At 46.1% G+C, this 16,441-nt stretch overlaps 1 protein-coding gene across 2 annotated transcripts in view; it reads left to right on the top strand.

The window, feature by feature from the left end:
- The window catches only part of gabrb2a (gamma-aminobutyric acid type A receptor subunit beta2a), a 100,615-nt gene that overhangs the window by 55,013 nt on the left and 29,161 nt on the right, over positions 1 to 16,441 (top strand). The window lies entirely within an intron of this gene.

The raw sequence follows: 16,441 nt of genomic DNA on the forward strand, positions 1-16,441 counted from the left end.
TGTGTGGTTTATGCTATGGTGTGTGTGTGTGTGTGTGGTTTGTGCTACGGTGTGTGTGTGTGTGTGTGTGTGGTTCGTGCTATTGTGTGTGTGTGTGTGGTTTGTGTTACGGCACCAGTGTTGGTAAACAAAGTCATTTGGGATAAAGGTGCACAGGCTGCCTTAGGTGGTCCACACCAGAGGAGGCTGGTGGGGGGGAGCTATAGGAGGACGGGCTCATTGTAATGGCTGGAATGGAATTAATGGAACAGAGTCAAACATGTGGTTTCCATGTGTTTGTTGTGTTTAAATACCATTCCATATAATACATTCCAGGCATTACAATGAACCCATCCTCCTATATTTAATTTCATTTTTTTTATTTTACCTTTATTTAACCAGGTAGGCAAATTGAGAACAAGTTCTCATTTACAATTGCGACCTGGCCAAGATAAAGCAAAGCAGTTCGACAGATACAACGACACAGAGTTACACATGGAGTAAAACAAACATACAGTCAATAATACAGTATAAACAAGTCTATATACAATGTGAGCAAATGAGGTGAGAAGGGAGGTAAAGGCAAAAAAGGCCATGGTGGCAAAGTAAATACAATATAGCAAGTAAAACACTGGAATGGTAGTTTTGCAATGGAAGAATGTGCAAAGTAGAAATAAAAATAATGGGGTGCAAAGGAGCAAAATAAATAAATAAATAAAAATTAAATACAGTTGGGAAAGAGGTAGTTGTTTGGGCTAAATTATAGGTGGGCTATGTACAGGTGCAGTAATCTGTGAGCTGCTCTGACAGTTGGTGCTTAAAGCTTGTGAGGGAGATAAGTGTTTCCAGTTTCAGAGATTTTTGTAGTTCGTTCCAGTCATTGGCAGCAGAGAACTGGAAGGAGAGGCGGCCAAAGAAAGAATTGGTTTTGGGGGTGACTAGAGAGATATACCTGCTGGAGCGTGTGCTACAGGTGGGAGATGCTATGGTGACCAGCGAGCTGAGATAAGGGGGGACTTTACCTAGCAGGGTCTTGTAGATGACATGGAGCCAGTGGGTTTGGCGACGAGTATGAAGCGAGGGCCAGCCAACGAGAGCGTACAGGTCGCAATGGTGGGTAGTATATGGGGCTTTGGTGACAAAACGGATTGCACTGTGATAGACTGCATCCAATTTTCGCTTTGTTGCGAAATAGGAAGCCAATTCTAGATTTAACTTTGGATTGGAGATGTTTGATATGGGTCTGGAAGGAGAGTTTACAGTCTAACCAGACACCTAAGTATTTGTAGTTGTCCACGTATTCTAAGTCAGAGCCGTCCAGAGTAGTGATGTTGGACAGGCGGGTAGGTGCAGGCAGCGATCGGTTGAAGAGCATGCATTTAGTTTGACTTGTATTTAAGAGCAATTGGAGGCCACGGAAGGAGAGTTGTATGGCATTGAAGCTTGCCTGGACGGTTGTTAACACAGTGTCCAAAGAAGGGCCGGAAGTATACAGAATGGTGTCATCTGCGTAGAGGTGGATCAGAGACTCACCAGCAGCAAGAGCGACCTCATTGATGTTTACAGAGAAGAGAGTCGGTCCAAGAATTGAACCCTGTGGCACCCCCATAGAGACTGCCAGAGGCCCGGACAACAGACCCTCCGATTTGACACACTGAACTCTATCAGAGAAGTAGTTGGTGAACCAGGCGAGGCAATCATTTGAGAAACCAAGGCTGTCGAGTCTGCCGATGAGGATGTGGTGATTGACAGAGTCGAAAGCCTTGGCCAGATCAATGAATACGGCTGCACAGTAATGTTTCTTATCGATGGCGGTTAAGATATCATTTAGGACCTTGTGCATGGCTGAGGTGCACCCATGACCAGCTCTGAAACAGGATTGCATAGCAGAGAAGTTATGGTGAGATTCGAAATGGTCGGTAATCTGTTTGTTGACTTGGCTTTCGAAGACCTTAGAAAGGCACGGTAGGATAGATATAGGTCTGTAGCAGTTTGGGTCAAGAGTGTCCCCCCCTTTGAAGAGGGGGATGACCACAGCTGCTTTCCAATCTTTGGGAATCTCAGACAACACGAAAGAGAGGTTGAACAGGCTAGTAATAGGGGTGGCAACAATTTCGGCAGATAATTTTAGAAAGAAAGGGTCCAGCCCGGCTGATTTGTAGGGGTCCAGATTTTGCAGCTCTTTCAGAACATCAGCTGAATGGATTTGGGAGAAGGAGAAATGGGGAAGGCTTGGGCGAGTTGCTGTTGGGGGTGCAGTGCTGTTGGCCGGGGTAGGAGTAGCCAGGTGGAAAGCATGGCCAGCCGTAGAAAAATGCTTATTGAAATTCTCAATTATGGTGGATTTATCAGTGGTGACAGTGTTTCCTATCTTCAGTGCAGTGGGCAGCTGGGAGGAGGTGTTCTTATTCTCCATGGACTTTACAGTGTCCCAGAACTTTTTTGAGTTACTGTTGCAGGAAGCAAATTTCTGCTTGAAAAAGCTAGCCTTGGCTTTTCTAACTGCCTGTGTATAATGGTTTCTAGCTTCCCTGAACAGCTGCATATCACGGGGGCTGTTCGATGCTAATGCAGAACGCCATAGGATGTTTTTGTGTTGGTTAAGGGCAGTCAGGTCTGGGGAGAACCAAGGGCTATATCTGTTCCTGGTTCTAAATTTCTTGAATGGGGCATGTTTATTTAAGATGGTTAGGAAGGCATTTTTTTAAATATCCAGGCATCCTCTACTGACGGGATGAGATCAATATCCTTCCAGGATACCCCGGCCAGGTCGATTAGAAAGGCCTGCTCGCTGAAGTGTTTCAGGGAGCGTTTTACAGTGATGAGTGGAGGTCGTTTGACCGCTGACCCATTACAGATGCAGGCAACGAGGCAGTGATCGCTGAGATCTTGGTTGAAGACAGCAGAGGTGTATTTAGAGGGGAAGTTGGTTAGGATGATATCTATGAGGGTGCCCGTGTTTGAGGCTTTGGGGAGGTACCTGGTAGGTTCATTGATAATTTGTGTGAGATTGAGGGCATCAAGTTTAGATTGTAGGATGGCTGGGGTGTTAAGCATGTTCCAGTTTAGGTCGCCTAGCAGCACGAACTCTGAAGATAGATGGGGGGCAATCAGTTCACATATGGTGTCCAGAGCACAGCTGGGGGCAGAGGGTGGTCTATAGCAGGCGGCAACGGTGAGAGACTTGTTTTTAGAGGTGAATTTTTAAAAGTAGAAGTTCAAATTGTTTGGGTACAGACCTGGATAGTAGGACAGAACTCTGCAGGCTATCTTTGCAGTAGATTGCAACACCGCCCCCTTTGGCAGTTCTATCTTGTCTGAAAATGTTGTAGTTTGGAATTAAAATTTCTGAATTTTTGGTGGTCTTCCTAAGCCAGGATTCAGACACAGCTAGAACATCCGGGTTGGCAGAGTGTGCTAAAGCAGTGAATAGAACAAACTTAGGGAGGAGGCTTCTAATGTTAACATGCATGAAACCAAGGCTATTACGGTTACAGAAGTCGTCAAAAGAGAGCGCCTGGGGAATAGGCGTCGAGCTAGGCACTGCAGGGCCTGGATTCACCTCTACATCGCCAGAGGAACATAGGAGGAGTAGAATAAGGGTACGGCTAAAAGCTATGAGAATTGGTCGTCTAGAACGTCTGGAACATAGAGTAAAAGGAGGTTTCTGGGGGCGGTAAAATAGCATCAAGGTATAATGTACAGACAAAGGTATGGTAGTATGTGAATACAGTGGAGGTAAACCTAGGTATTGAGTGATGAAGAGAGAGATATTGTCTCTAGAAACATAATTGAAACCAGGAGATGTCATTGCATGTGTGGGTGGTGGAACTAATAGGTTGGATAAGGTATAGTGAGCAGGACTAGAGGCTCTACAGTGAAAAAAGCCAATAAACACTAACCAGAACAGCAATGGACAAGACATATTGACATTAAGGAGAGGCATGCTTAGTCGAGTGATCAAAAGGGTCCAGTGAGTGGAGAGGTTGGTTGGGGGTCACGGCGATTTAGACAGCTAGCCAGGCCATCGGTAGCAAGCTAGCATAGGATGGAGGTCTGTTGTTAGCCACCTCTTGCGTTCCGTCAGTAGATTAGTGGGGTTCCGTGTGGTAGAGGGGATTAATCCAAATCACACAACAACAACAATAATAAAAACAATAGATATAGTTATAGAGGCCCAAGAAGAAAACATAATAATAATAAAAATAAATAAATTGTCCGATTGTCTATTCAGATAGCAGCCGGTAAGACAGCTAACGGTTAGCAGGCCGCAGATGGGTGTTCAGGTAACGTCGCGACGGAGGAGCCAGCCGGATCTCCTTCGGGTAGATAACGTCGGCAGTCCAGTTGTGAAGGCCCGGTGGGGCTCCGCGTAGGCAGTAAAACGGGTCCGGATAGGTGACTGCAGCCCAGGAGTGATTGATGGAATTCAGGAGTGATTGACGGAGCTGGCTAGCTCCGGAATAATTGATGTTTGCTCCGGAATCGACGAAGGCCGATAGTCACACGGATAGCAGCTAGCTAGCTGTGAGATCCGGGTATGAATGTCCAGAGAGCAGTCGAAATCTAGGGACATGGAGAGAAAAATTGGTCCGGTATGTTCCGTTCCGAGCCGCACTGCGCCGTACAGAACTGGCGATAGATTTTCGAGCTAAAGGATAGCTGATGACCACAAACCTCACTTTTTTATAAATATAAATTGGTGAGGCGGGTTGCAGGAGAGTGTTGAAGATGAGTTGATGGAAAATAAAAATAAAATGTATATAAAAAAGTTGTAAATATATATATATACAGGACACGACAAGACGAGGACAAAAGACGTCTGAACTGCTATGCCACCTTGGAGGATGCAAGCTCCTCCCACCAGCCTCCTCTGGTCCACACACTAACACACACAGCCTGGGATGAACTGTGAGAGCAGGAAAAGCACAACAGTCCAGTTTTAGACCAGAGATAGATGACCTATTAACTCAACAACAGGACAAATGTAGCGAGTTTGAATCTCTATATATCTGGTGAATATGGCCTCTACACAGTGGGATGAGGGTGGACTGCTACTCTCTCTATATTCCTATCTTTCTCTCTCTCTCTCTGCTCTCTCACCCCCCATTATCTCTCTCTCTCTATCCCTCTCTCTTTTGTGAGGGTAATGTTTACTGTTCATTTTTGATTGTTTATTTGACTATGCCGAGAGAGAGAGAGAGAGAGAGAGAGAGAGAGAGAGAGAGCCCTGATTATTTTTTTTACATCAAATCAAATGTATTCTTACATCAGCTGATATCTCAAAGTGCTGTACAGAAACACAGCCTAAAACCCCAAACAGCAAGCAATGCAGGTGTAGAAGCACGGTGGCTAGGAAAAACTCCCTAGAAAGGCCAGAACCTAGGAAGACACCTAGAGAGGAACCAGGCCTTGAGGGGTGGCCAGTCCTCTTCTGGCTGTGCTGGGTGGAGATTATAACAGAACATGGCCAAGATGTTCGAATGTTCATAAATGACCAGCAGGGTCAAATAATAATCACAGTGGATGTCGAGGGTGCAGCAAGTCAGCACCTCAGGAGTAAATGTCAGTTGGCTTTTCATAGCCAATCATTCAGAGTATCTCTACCACTCCTGCTGTCTCTAGAGAGTTGAAAACAGCAGGTCTGGGACAGGTAGCACGTCTGGTGAACAGGTCAGGTTTCCATAGCTGCAGGCAGAACAGTTGAAACTGGAGCAGCAGCATGGCCAGGTGGACTGGGGACAGCAAGGAGTTATCAGGCCAGATAGTCCTGAGGCTCAGGTCCTCCGAGAGAGAGAAAGAAAGAGAGAAAGAGAGAAAGAAAGAAAGATAGAGAGAATTAGAGAGAGCATACTTAAATTCACACAGGACACCGGATAAGACAGGAGAAGTACTCCAGATATAACAAACTGACCCTAGCCCCCCCATAAACTCCTGCAGCATAAATACCGGAGGCTGAGACAGAAGTGGTCGGGAGACATTGTGGCCCCATCCGACGATACCCGCGGACAGGGCCTAACAGGCAGGATATAACCCCACCCACTTTGCCAAAGCATAGCCCCCACACCACTAGAGGGATATCTTCAGCCACCAACTTACCATCCTGAGACAAGGCCGAGTATAGCCCACAAAGATCTCCGCCACGGCACAACCCAGACAGGAAGATCACATCAATGACTCAACCCACTCAAGTGACGCACCCCTCCCAGGGACGGCATGGAAGAGCACCAGTAAGCCAGTGACCCTGTAACAGGGTTTGAGGCAGAGAATCCCAGTGGAGAGAGGGGAACCGGCCAGGCAGAGATATACGTTGCTCCAGTGCCTTTCCGTTCACCTTCACACTCCTGGGCCAGACTACACTCAATCATATGACCCACTGAAGAGATGAGTCTTCAGTAAAGAGTCTTCACTTAAAGGTTGAGACCGAGTCTGCGTCTCTCACATGGGTAAGCAGAACATTCCATAAGAATGGAGCTCTATAGGAGAAAGCCCTGCCTCCAGCTGTTTGTTTAGAAATTCTAGGGACAATAAGGAGGCTTGCGTCTTGTGACCGTAGCGTACGTGTAGGTATGTACGGCAGGACCAAATCAGAAAGATAGGTAGGAGCAAGCCCATGTAATGCTTTGTAGGTTAGCAGTAAAACCTTGAAATCAGCCCTTGCCTTAACAGGAAGCCAGTGTAGAGAGGCTAGCACTGGAGTAATATGAACACATTTTTTGGTTCTAGTCAGGATTCTAGCAGCCGTGTTTAGCCCTAATTGAAGTTTATTTAGTGCTTTATCCGGGTAGCTGGAAAGTAGAGCATTGCAGTAGTCTAATCTAGAAGTAACAAAAGCATGGATTAATTTTTCTGCATCATTTTTAGACAGAAAGTTTCAGATTTTTGCAATGTTACATAGATGGGGAAAAAGCTGTCCTTGAAACAGTCTTGATATGTTCGTCAAAAGAGAGATCAGGGTCCAGAGTAACGCCGAGGTCCTTCACAGTTTTATTTGAGACGACTGTACAACCATCAAGATTAATTGTCAGATTTAACAGAAGATCTCTTTGTTTCCTGGGACCTAGAACAAGCATCTCTGTTTTGTCTGAGTTTAAAAGTAGAACATTTCCAGCCATCCACTTCCTTATGTCTGAAACACATGCTTCTAGCAAGGGCAATTTTGGGGCTTCACCATGTTTCATTGAAATGTACAGCTGTGTGTCATCCGCATAGCAGTAAAACTAAACATTATGTTTTCGAATGACACCACCAAGAGGTAAAGTATATAGTGAAAACAATAGTGGCCCTAAAATGGAACCTTGAGGAACACCAAAATTTACAGTTGATTTGAGGACAAACCATCCACAGAGACAAACTGATATCTTTCCGACAGATAAGATCTAAACCAGGCCAGAACTTGTCTGTGTAGACCAATTTGGGTTTCAAATCTCTCCAAAAGAATGTGGTGATCGATGGTATCAAAAGCAGCACTAAGGTCTAGGACCATGATGACAGATGCAGAGCCTCGGTCTGATGCCATTAAAAGGTAATTTACCACCTTCGCAAGTGCAGTCTCAGTGCTATGATGGGGTCTAAAACCAGACTGAAGCGTTTCGTATACATTGTTTGTCTTCAGGAAGGCAGTGAGTTGCTGTGCAACAGCTTTTTCTAAAAATGTTGAGAGGAATGGAAGATTCGAAATAGGCCGATAGTTTTTAATATTTTCTGGGTCAAGGTTTGTTTGGCTTTTTCAAGAGAGGCATTAATACTGCCACTTTTAGTGAGTTTGGTACACATCCGGTGGATAGAGAGCCATTTATTATGTTCAACATAGGAGGGCCAAGCACAGGAAGCAGCTCTTTCAGTAGTTTAGTTGGAATAGGGTCCAGTATGCAGCTTGAAGGTTTAGAGGCCATGATTATTTTCATCATTGTGTCAAGAGATATAGTACTAAACCACTTGAGTGACTCCCTTGATCCTAGGTCCTGGCAGAGTTGTTCAGACTCTGAGCTTTGGAGTAATATGCAGATTTAAAGAGGAGTCCGTAATTTGCTTTCTAATGATCATGATCAAGTTCATGAATTTACTACTGCTGAAGTGAAAGCCATCCTCTCTTGGGGAATGCTGCTTTTTAGTTAGCTTTGCAACAGTTTAAAAAATCCATTTTGAATTGTTCTTATTTTCCTCAATTAAGATAGAAAAATAGGATGATCGAGCAGCAGTAAGGGCTCTTCGGTACTGCACGGTACTGTCTTTCCAAGCTAGTCGGAAGACTTCCAGTTTGGTGTGGCTCCATTTCTGTTCCAATTTTCTGGAAGCTTCCTTCAGAGCTCGGGTATTTTCTGTATACCAGGGAGCTAGTTTCTTATGACAAACGTTTTTTGTTTTTAGGGGTGCGACTGCATCTAGGGTATTGCGCAAGGTTGAATTGAGTTCCCCAGTTAGGTGGTGAACTGATTTTTGTAATTTGACATCCTTAGGGAGTCTGGAAGGGCATCTAGGAATCTTTGGGTTGTCTGAGAATTTATTGCACGACTTTTGATGATCCTTGGTTTGGGTCTGAGCAGATTATTTGTTGCGATTGCAAACGTAATAAAATGGTGGTCCGATAGTCCAGGAGTATGAGGAAAAACATTAAGATCCACAACATTTATTCCACGGGACAAAACTAGGTACAGAGTATGACTGTGGCAGTGAGTAGGTCCGGAGACATGTTGGACAAAACCCACTGAGTCGATGATGGCTCCGAAAGCCTTTTGGAGTGGGTTTGTGGACTTTTCCATGTGAATATTAAAGTCACCAAAAATGTTAATATTATCTGACTCGAATACATGGTCCGATAGGAATTCAGGGAACTCCGTGAGGAACGCTGTATATGGCCCAGGAGGCCTGTAAACAGTAGCTATAGAAAGCGATTGAGTAGGCTGCATAGATTCATGACTAGAAGCTCAAAAAAACGAAAACTTCTGGGTTTTTTTGTAAATTGAAATTTGCTATCATAAATGTTAGCAACACCTCCGCCTTTGTGGGATGCACCGGGGATATGGTCACTAGTGTAACCAGGAGGTGAGGCCTCATAGTTACAGAGCTACGTCATCAATACTCTGTTTCCCCTCCTTCTGGTTACCTAGTTACAGAGCTACATCATCAATATTCTGTTTCCCCTCCTTCTGGTTACCTAGTTACAGAGCTACAGCATCCTGACAGGTTTTGTTAAAAACAACTTTCGGCATATCTGTGGCAGGTCCGACATGCTGTCAGGCATTGCATGTTCTCTCTCTCTCTCTCTCTTTCTTTCTTTCTCTCTCTCTCTCTCTCTCTCTCTCTCTCTCTCTCTCTCTCTCACACACACACACACACCGCGCTATAACTAGAGGATCCTGAGAAACACAGTTGTTGGTTGGTTGGTCTCCCATTACACTCAGACAAAAGCTTGGAGACTGATGAGTGATGATGTTTTGAGCGTGTTATTCTTACCCTGCCATCTTTAAATAGCCTGTTATTCTTACCCTGCCATCTTTAAATAGCCTGTTATTCTTACCCTGCCATCTTTAAATAGCCTGTTATTCTTACCCTGCCATCTTTAAATAGCCTGTTATTCTTACCCTGCCATCTTTAAATAGCCTGTTATTCTTACCCTGCCATCTTTAAATAGCCTGTTATTCTTACCCTGCCATCTTGGCCTAATTTTGACTGAGCATAGTGTGATGATTGAGTGGTGAAGTGTTGGATGACTGACTGACTGAATTACACCCTATCATGTATGTAGTGCACTACTTTTGACCAGAGTCCTGGGTGGGTGGGGTGGTTACCTGGCTGGGTGAGTTGGTAGGTAGGTGGGTGGGTGGGTAGGCTGGCTGATTGGGTGGGTGGGGTGGTTGGCTGGCTGGCTGGGCCATTGGGTGGGTGGGTGGGTGGGTGGGTTGGGTGGTTGGCTGGCTGGGTGGGTGGCTGAGTAGTTGAAGGGCTGGGTGGATGGGTGGCTGAGTGGGTGGCTGGGTGGGTGGGGTGGTTGGCTGGCTGGCTGGCTGGCTGGCTGGCTGGGTGGCTGGCTGGCTGGCTGACTGGGTGGCTGGCTGGCTGGCTGGGTGGGCCATTGGGTGGGTGGCTGACTGGGTGGGTGGGTGGCAGACTGGGTGGCTGGATGGCTGGGAGGGTGTGTGGCTAGGTGGCTGGCTGGCTGGCTGGCTGACTGGGTGGCTGGCTGGCTGGCTGACTGGGTGGCTACAGGCCTGACTGGGTGGGTGGGTGGCTGGCTGGCTGGCTGACTGGGTGGCTAAAGGGCTGACTGTCTGGGTTGCTGGGTTGTTGAAGGGCTGAGCGGCTGGGTGGCTGGGTGGTTGGCTGGCTGGTTGGCTGGCTGAAGGGCTGGCTGGCTGGGTGGCTGAGTAGTTGAAGGGCTGGGTGGCTGAGTAGTTGAAGGGCTGGGTGGCTGAGTAGTTGAAGGGATGGGTGGCTGAGTAGTTGAAGGGATGGGTGACTGGGTGGCTGGGTGGCTGAGTAGTTGAAGGGCTGGGTGGTTGAAGGGCTGAGTGGCTGGGTGGCTGAAGGGCTGGGTGGCTGAAGGGCTGAAGGGCTGGGTGGTTGAAGGGCTGGGTGGCTGAAGGGCTGAAGGGCTGGGTGGCTAAAGGGCTGGGTGGTTGAAGAGCTGGGTGGCTGAAGGGCTGGGTGGCTGAAGGGCTGAAGGGCTGAAGGGCTAGGTGGCTGAAGGGCTGAAGGGCTGAAGGGCTGGGTGGCTGAAGGGCGGGGTGGCTGATGGGCTGGGTGGTTGAAGGGCTGGTTTATGAAGGGCTGGGTGGCTGAAGGGCTGGGTGGTTGAAGGGCTGAGTGGCTAAAGGGCTGGGTGGCTGAAGGGCTGAGTGGCTGAAGGGCTGAAGGGCTGAAGGGCTGGGTTTATGAAGGGCTGGGTGGCTGGGTGGCTGAAGGGCTGGGTTTATGAAGGGCTGGGTGGCTGGGTGGCTGAGTGGCTGGGTGGCTGAAGGGCTGGGTTTATGAAGGGCTGGGTGGCTGAAGGGCTGGGTTTATGAAGGGCTGGGTGGCTGAGTGGCTGAAGGGCTGGGTGGCTGAAGGGCTGGGTTTATAAAGGGCTGGGTGGCTGAGTGGCTGAAGGACTGGGTGGCTGAAGGGCTGGGTTGATGAAGGGCTGGGTGGCTGAAGGGCTGGATGGCTCAAGGGCTGGGTGGCTCAAGGGCTGGGTGGCTCAAGGGCTGGGTGGCTCAAGGGCTGGGTGGCTCAAGGGCTGGGTGGCTCAAGGGCTGGGTGGCTCAAGGGCTGGGTGGCTCAAGGGCTGGGTGTCTGGCTAGTGTACCAGGCATAGCATGGTGAGTTAGTGATAGCCACAGTAGGCAGAGAGGTGGGTAAACTAGGACATCCATCCATAGGACTCCTCTGATAATACTCTGGTGCACTTTGGCCCTTTCCCCTCTCTCTGTCCCTGCCTGCCTGCCTCCCTCCCTCCCTGCCTGCCTGCCTCCCCCCTTCTTGTCTCTCTCCCTCCCTTCCTGCTAACTGGCTTGTTATACATGAGAGAGAGGGAGTGATGTGTCTTTGTCTCTGATTTTTTTTTTCAAGGGACTGGAGTGCCTGGGTATTTTTTAAGTGAAAGGAATTCAAATTAACTTGTGTTGTTTATTTACTAAACACATCTTCATATATTAGTTTGTATTTCTGGTTGAAGGGATAACAATCCATAGTGTACTGTATTTGTGATCATTTGTTGCAGACAAGGATATCTTGAAAATACTTCATATTTTGGTTACAAACCTGACCATAACATCACAAACAACTTAATGACAACCAGTATTCAACCTGAACATAACATCACAAACAACTTAATGACAACCAGTATTCAACCTGACCATAACATCACAAACAACTTAATGACAACCAGTATTCAACCTGACCATAACATCACAAACAACTGAATGACAACCAGTATTCAACCTGACCATAACATCACAAACAACTTAATGACAATCAGGGTTCAACCTAACCATAACATCACAAACAACTTAATGACAACCAGTATTCAACCTGACACACACACAGTACAGTAGAGTAGTGTAGAGTACAGTGTAGTAGAGTACAGTAGAGTACAGTGGAGTACAGTACAGTAGAGTACAGTGGAGTACAGTACAGTAGAGTACAGTGGAGTTCAGTACAGTAGAGTACAGTAGAGTACAGTGGAGTAGAGTACAGTGGAGTACAGTACAGTAGAGTACAGTGGAGTACAGTAGAGTAGAGTACAGTAGAGTACAGTGGAGTACAGTACAGTAGAGTACAGTGGAGTACAGTACAGTAGAGTACAGTAGAGTACAGTATAGTACAATACAGTAGAGTACAGTAGAGTACAGTACAGTAGAGTAGTGTAGAGTACAGTAGAGTACAGTGGAGTAGTATAGAGTACAGTAGAGTATAGTAGAGTAGAGTACAGTAGAGTAGAGTGGAGTACAGTACAGTACAGTACAGTAGTGTAGAGTCCAGTAGAGTAGATTACAGTAGAGTAGAGTTCAGTAGAGTCCGGTAGAGTATAGTAGAGTACAGTAGAGTACAGTGTAGTAGAGTATAGTAGATTACAGTAGAGTAGTGTGGAGTACAGTACAGTAGAGTAGGTTAGAGTGGAGTACAGTACAGTAGAGTACAGTAGAGTAGAGTGGAGTACAGTACAGTAGAGTAGTGTAGAGTACAGTAGAGTACAGTAGAGTAGAGTGGAGTACAGTACAGTACAGTACAGTACAGTACAGTACAGTACAGTACAGTAGAGTAGAGTAGACTGGCGTACAGTACAGTAGAGTAGTGTAGAGTACAGTACCATAGAGTACAGTAGATTAGAGTGGAGTACAGTAGAGTACAGAAGAGTACAGTAGATTAGAGTCCAGTAGAGTAGATTACAGTAGAGTAGAGTTCAGTAGAGTTCAGTAGAGTACAGTAGAATAGAGTAGAGTCCAGTAGAGTAGAGTTCAGTAGAGTTCAGTAGAGTACAGTAGAGTACAGTAGGGTAGGGTACAGTAGAGTACAGTACAGTAGAGTAGAGTTCAGTAGAGTCCAGTAGAGTACAGTATTGTATAGTAGAGTATAGTAGAGTACAGTAGAGTCCAGTAGAGTAGAGTAGAGTCCAGTAGAGTCTAGTAGAGTCCAGTAGGGTTCAGTAGAGTAGAGTAGAGTCCAGTAGAGTAGAGTAGAGTAGAGTAGAGTAGAGTCCAGTAGGGTACAGTAGAGTACAGTATTGTATAGTAGAGTATAGTAGAGTACAGTAGAGTCCAGTAGAGTCCAGTAGAGTAGAGTAGAGTCCAGTAGAGTCTAGTAGAGTCCAGTAGGGTACAGTAGAGTAGAGTAGAGTCCAGTAGAGTACAGTCCAGTACAGTCGTGGCCAAAAGTTTTGAGAATGACACAAATATTAATTTTCACAACGTCTGCTGCCTCAGTTTGTATGATGGCAATTTGCATACACTCCAGAATGTTATGAAGATTGATCAGATGAATTGCAATTAATTGCAAAGTCCCTCTTTGCCATGCAAATGAACTTAATCGCCAAAAAACAATTCCACTGCATTTCAGCCCTGCCACAAAAGGACCAGCGGACATCATGTCAGGGATTCTCTCGTTAACACAGGTGTGAGTGTTGACTTAGACAAGGCTTGACATCACTCTGTCATGCTGATTGAGTTTGAATAACAGACTGGAAGCTTCAAAAGGAGGGTGGTGCATGGAATCATTGTTCTTCCTCTGTCAATCATGGCTACCTGCAAGGAAACACGTGCCGTCATCATTGCTTTGCACAAAAAGGGCTTCACAGGTAAGGATATTGCTGCCAGTAAGATTGCACCTAAATCAACCATTTATCGGATCATCAAGAACTTCAAGGAGAGCGGTTCAATAGTTGTGAAGAAGGCTTCAGGGCGCCCAAGAAAGTTCAGCAAGCGCCAGGAACGTCTCCTAAAGTTGATTCAGCTGCGGGATGGGGGCACCACCAGTACAGAGCTTACTCAGGAATGACAGCAGGCAGGTGGGAGTGCATCTGCACGCACAGTGAGGCGAAGACTTTTGGAGGATGGCCTGGTGTCAAGAAGGGCTGCAAAATAGCCACTCCTCTCCAGGAAAAACATCAGGGACAGTCTGATATTCTGCAAAAGGTACAGGGATTGGACTGCTGAGGACTGGGGTAAAGTCATTTTCTCTGATGAATCCCTTTTCCGATTGTTTAGGGCATCCGGAAAAAAGCTTGTCTGGAGACAACAAGGTGAGCGCTGCTATCAGTCCTGTGTCATGCCAACAGTAAAGCATCCTGTGACCATTCATGTGTGGGGTTGTTTCTCAGCCAAGGGAGTGGGCTCACTCACAATTTTGCCTAAGAACACAACCATGAATAAAGAATGGTACCAACACATCCTCCAGGAGCAACTTCTCCCAACCACCCAGGAACGACGAACAATGCCTTTTTCCAGAATGATGGAGCAGCTTGCCATAAGGCAAAAGTGATAACTTCATGTAATTGTCAATAAAAGCCTTTGACACTTATGAAATGCTTGTAATTATACTTCAGTATTCCATAGTAACATCTGACAAAAATATCTAAAGACACTGAAGCAGCAAACTTTGTGAAAATGTATATTTGTGTCATTCTCAAAACTTTTGGCCACGACTTTAGAGTACAGTAGAGTAGAGTCCAGTAGACTACAGTACAGCAGTGCAGAGTCCAGTAGACTACAGTAGAGTAGAGTCCAGTAGAGTACAGTAGAGTAGAGTCCAGTAGAGTCCAGTAGAGTAGAGTCCAGTAGAGTCCAGTAGAGTAGAGTCCAGTAGAGTAGAGTACAGTAGAGTAGAGTCCAGTAGAGTAGAGTCCAGTAGAGTAGAGTACAGTAGAGTCCAGTAGAGTCCAGTAGAGTAGAGTCCAGTAGAGTACAGTAGAGAAGAGTCCAGTAGAGTACAGTACAGTACAGTACAGTAGTGTAGAGTCCAGTAGAGTACAGTAGAGTAAAGTACAGTACAGTAGAGAGGAGTAGAGTACAGTAGAGTCCAGTAGAGTCCAGTAGAGTAGAGTCCAGTAGAGTCCAGTAGAGTAGAGTCTAGTAGAGTACAGTACAGTAGAGTAGAGTCCAGTAGAGTCCAGTAGAGTAGAGTCCAGTAGAGTAGAGTCCAGTAGAGTACAGTAGAGTAGAGTCTAGTAGAGTACAGTCCAGTAGAGTAGAGTTCAGTAGAGTAGAGTCCAGTAGAGTACAGTAGAGTCCAGTAGAGTCCAGCAGAGTAGAGTCCAGTAGAGTACAGTAGAGTCCAGTAGAGTCCAGCAGAGTAGAGTCCAGTAGAGTACAGTAGAGCAGAGTCTAGTAGAGTAGAGTCTAGTAGAGTAGAGTACAGTACAGTAGAGTCCAGTAGAGTCCAGTAGAGTAGAGTCCAGTAGAGTCCAGTCCAGTAGATTAGAGTTCAGTAGAGTAGAGTCCAGTAGAGTAGAGTCCAGTAGAGTCCAGTAGAGTAGAGTCCAGTAGAGTACAGTAGAGAAGAGTCCAGTAGAGTAGAGTACAGTACAGTACAGTAGAGTAAAGTACAGTACAGTAGAGAGGAGTAGAGTACAGTAGAGTCCAGTAGAGTCCAGTAGAGTAGAGTCCAGGAGAGTACAGTAGAGAAGAGTCCAGTAGAGTAGAGTCCAGTAGAGTACAGTAGAGTCCAGTAGAGTAGAGTCCAGTAGAGTAGAGTCCAGTAGAGTCCAGTAGAGTCCAGTAGAGTAGAGTCCAGTAGAGTACAGTAGAGTCCAGTAGAGTAGAGTCCAGTAGAGTACAGTAGAGTCCAGTAGAGTAGAGTCCAGTAGAGTAGAGTCCAGTAGAGTCCAGTAGAGTCCAGTAGAGTAGAGTCCAGTAGAGTACAGTACACTGATGGAACAGGCTACTGAAGACTGGCATGTAATGCAGGCCTTATTAATAACAGATTGTAGGTTATAGTCTGAACACAGTCTTAGAGTCCTAGCTCAGTGTTTCCCAAAATGGTGGGTCGGGTTACCGACTGATGGCTTACAATTAATTTCTTATGTTGTTGATGAAGACTGGATAATGGCTAGAAACATTGTTGGTGTGTTTTATTTATTTTATGGATTATACTGTTGGTGGTCAAGGTCACAGAACAAGAGAGTTTGGGTTTGGCTTCTGTTTAGCTGAGTTTGGGTTCTGCTTAATACCCCTTGGAAAGAATATGGGTGTTAACCCCGGTGTCCTGGCTAAATTCCCATTCTGGCCCTCATACCATCATGGTCACCTAATCATCCCCAGCTTCCAATTGGCTCATTCATCCCCAGCTTCCAATTGGCTCATTCATCCCCCCTCCTGTAACTATTCCCCAGGTCGTTGCTGTAAATGAGAATGTGTTCTCAGTCAACTGAACAGAAATACAAAACAATTAAAAAGCTGATATGGTGTCATCCCTGAGGTCTAACGTTATATTCCTATGTGTGTGTGTGTGTGTGTGTGTGTGTGTGTGTGTGTGTGTGTGTGTGTGT

Source organism: Oncorhynchus tshawytscha, linkage group LG08, assembly GCF_018296145.1.
Source record: "Oncorhynchus tshawytscha isolate Ot180627B linkage group LG08, Otsh_v2.0, whole genome shotgun sequence".
NCBI lineage: Eukaryota > Metazoa > Chordata > Actinopteri > Salmoniformes > Salmonidae > Oncorhynchus > Oncorhynchus tshawytscha.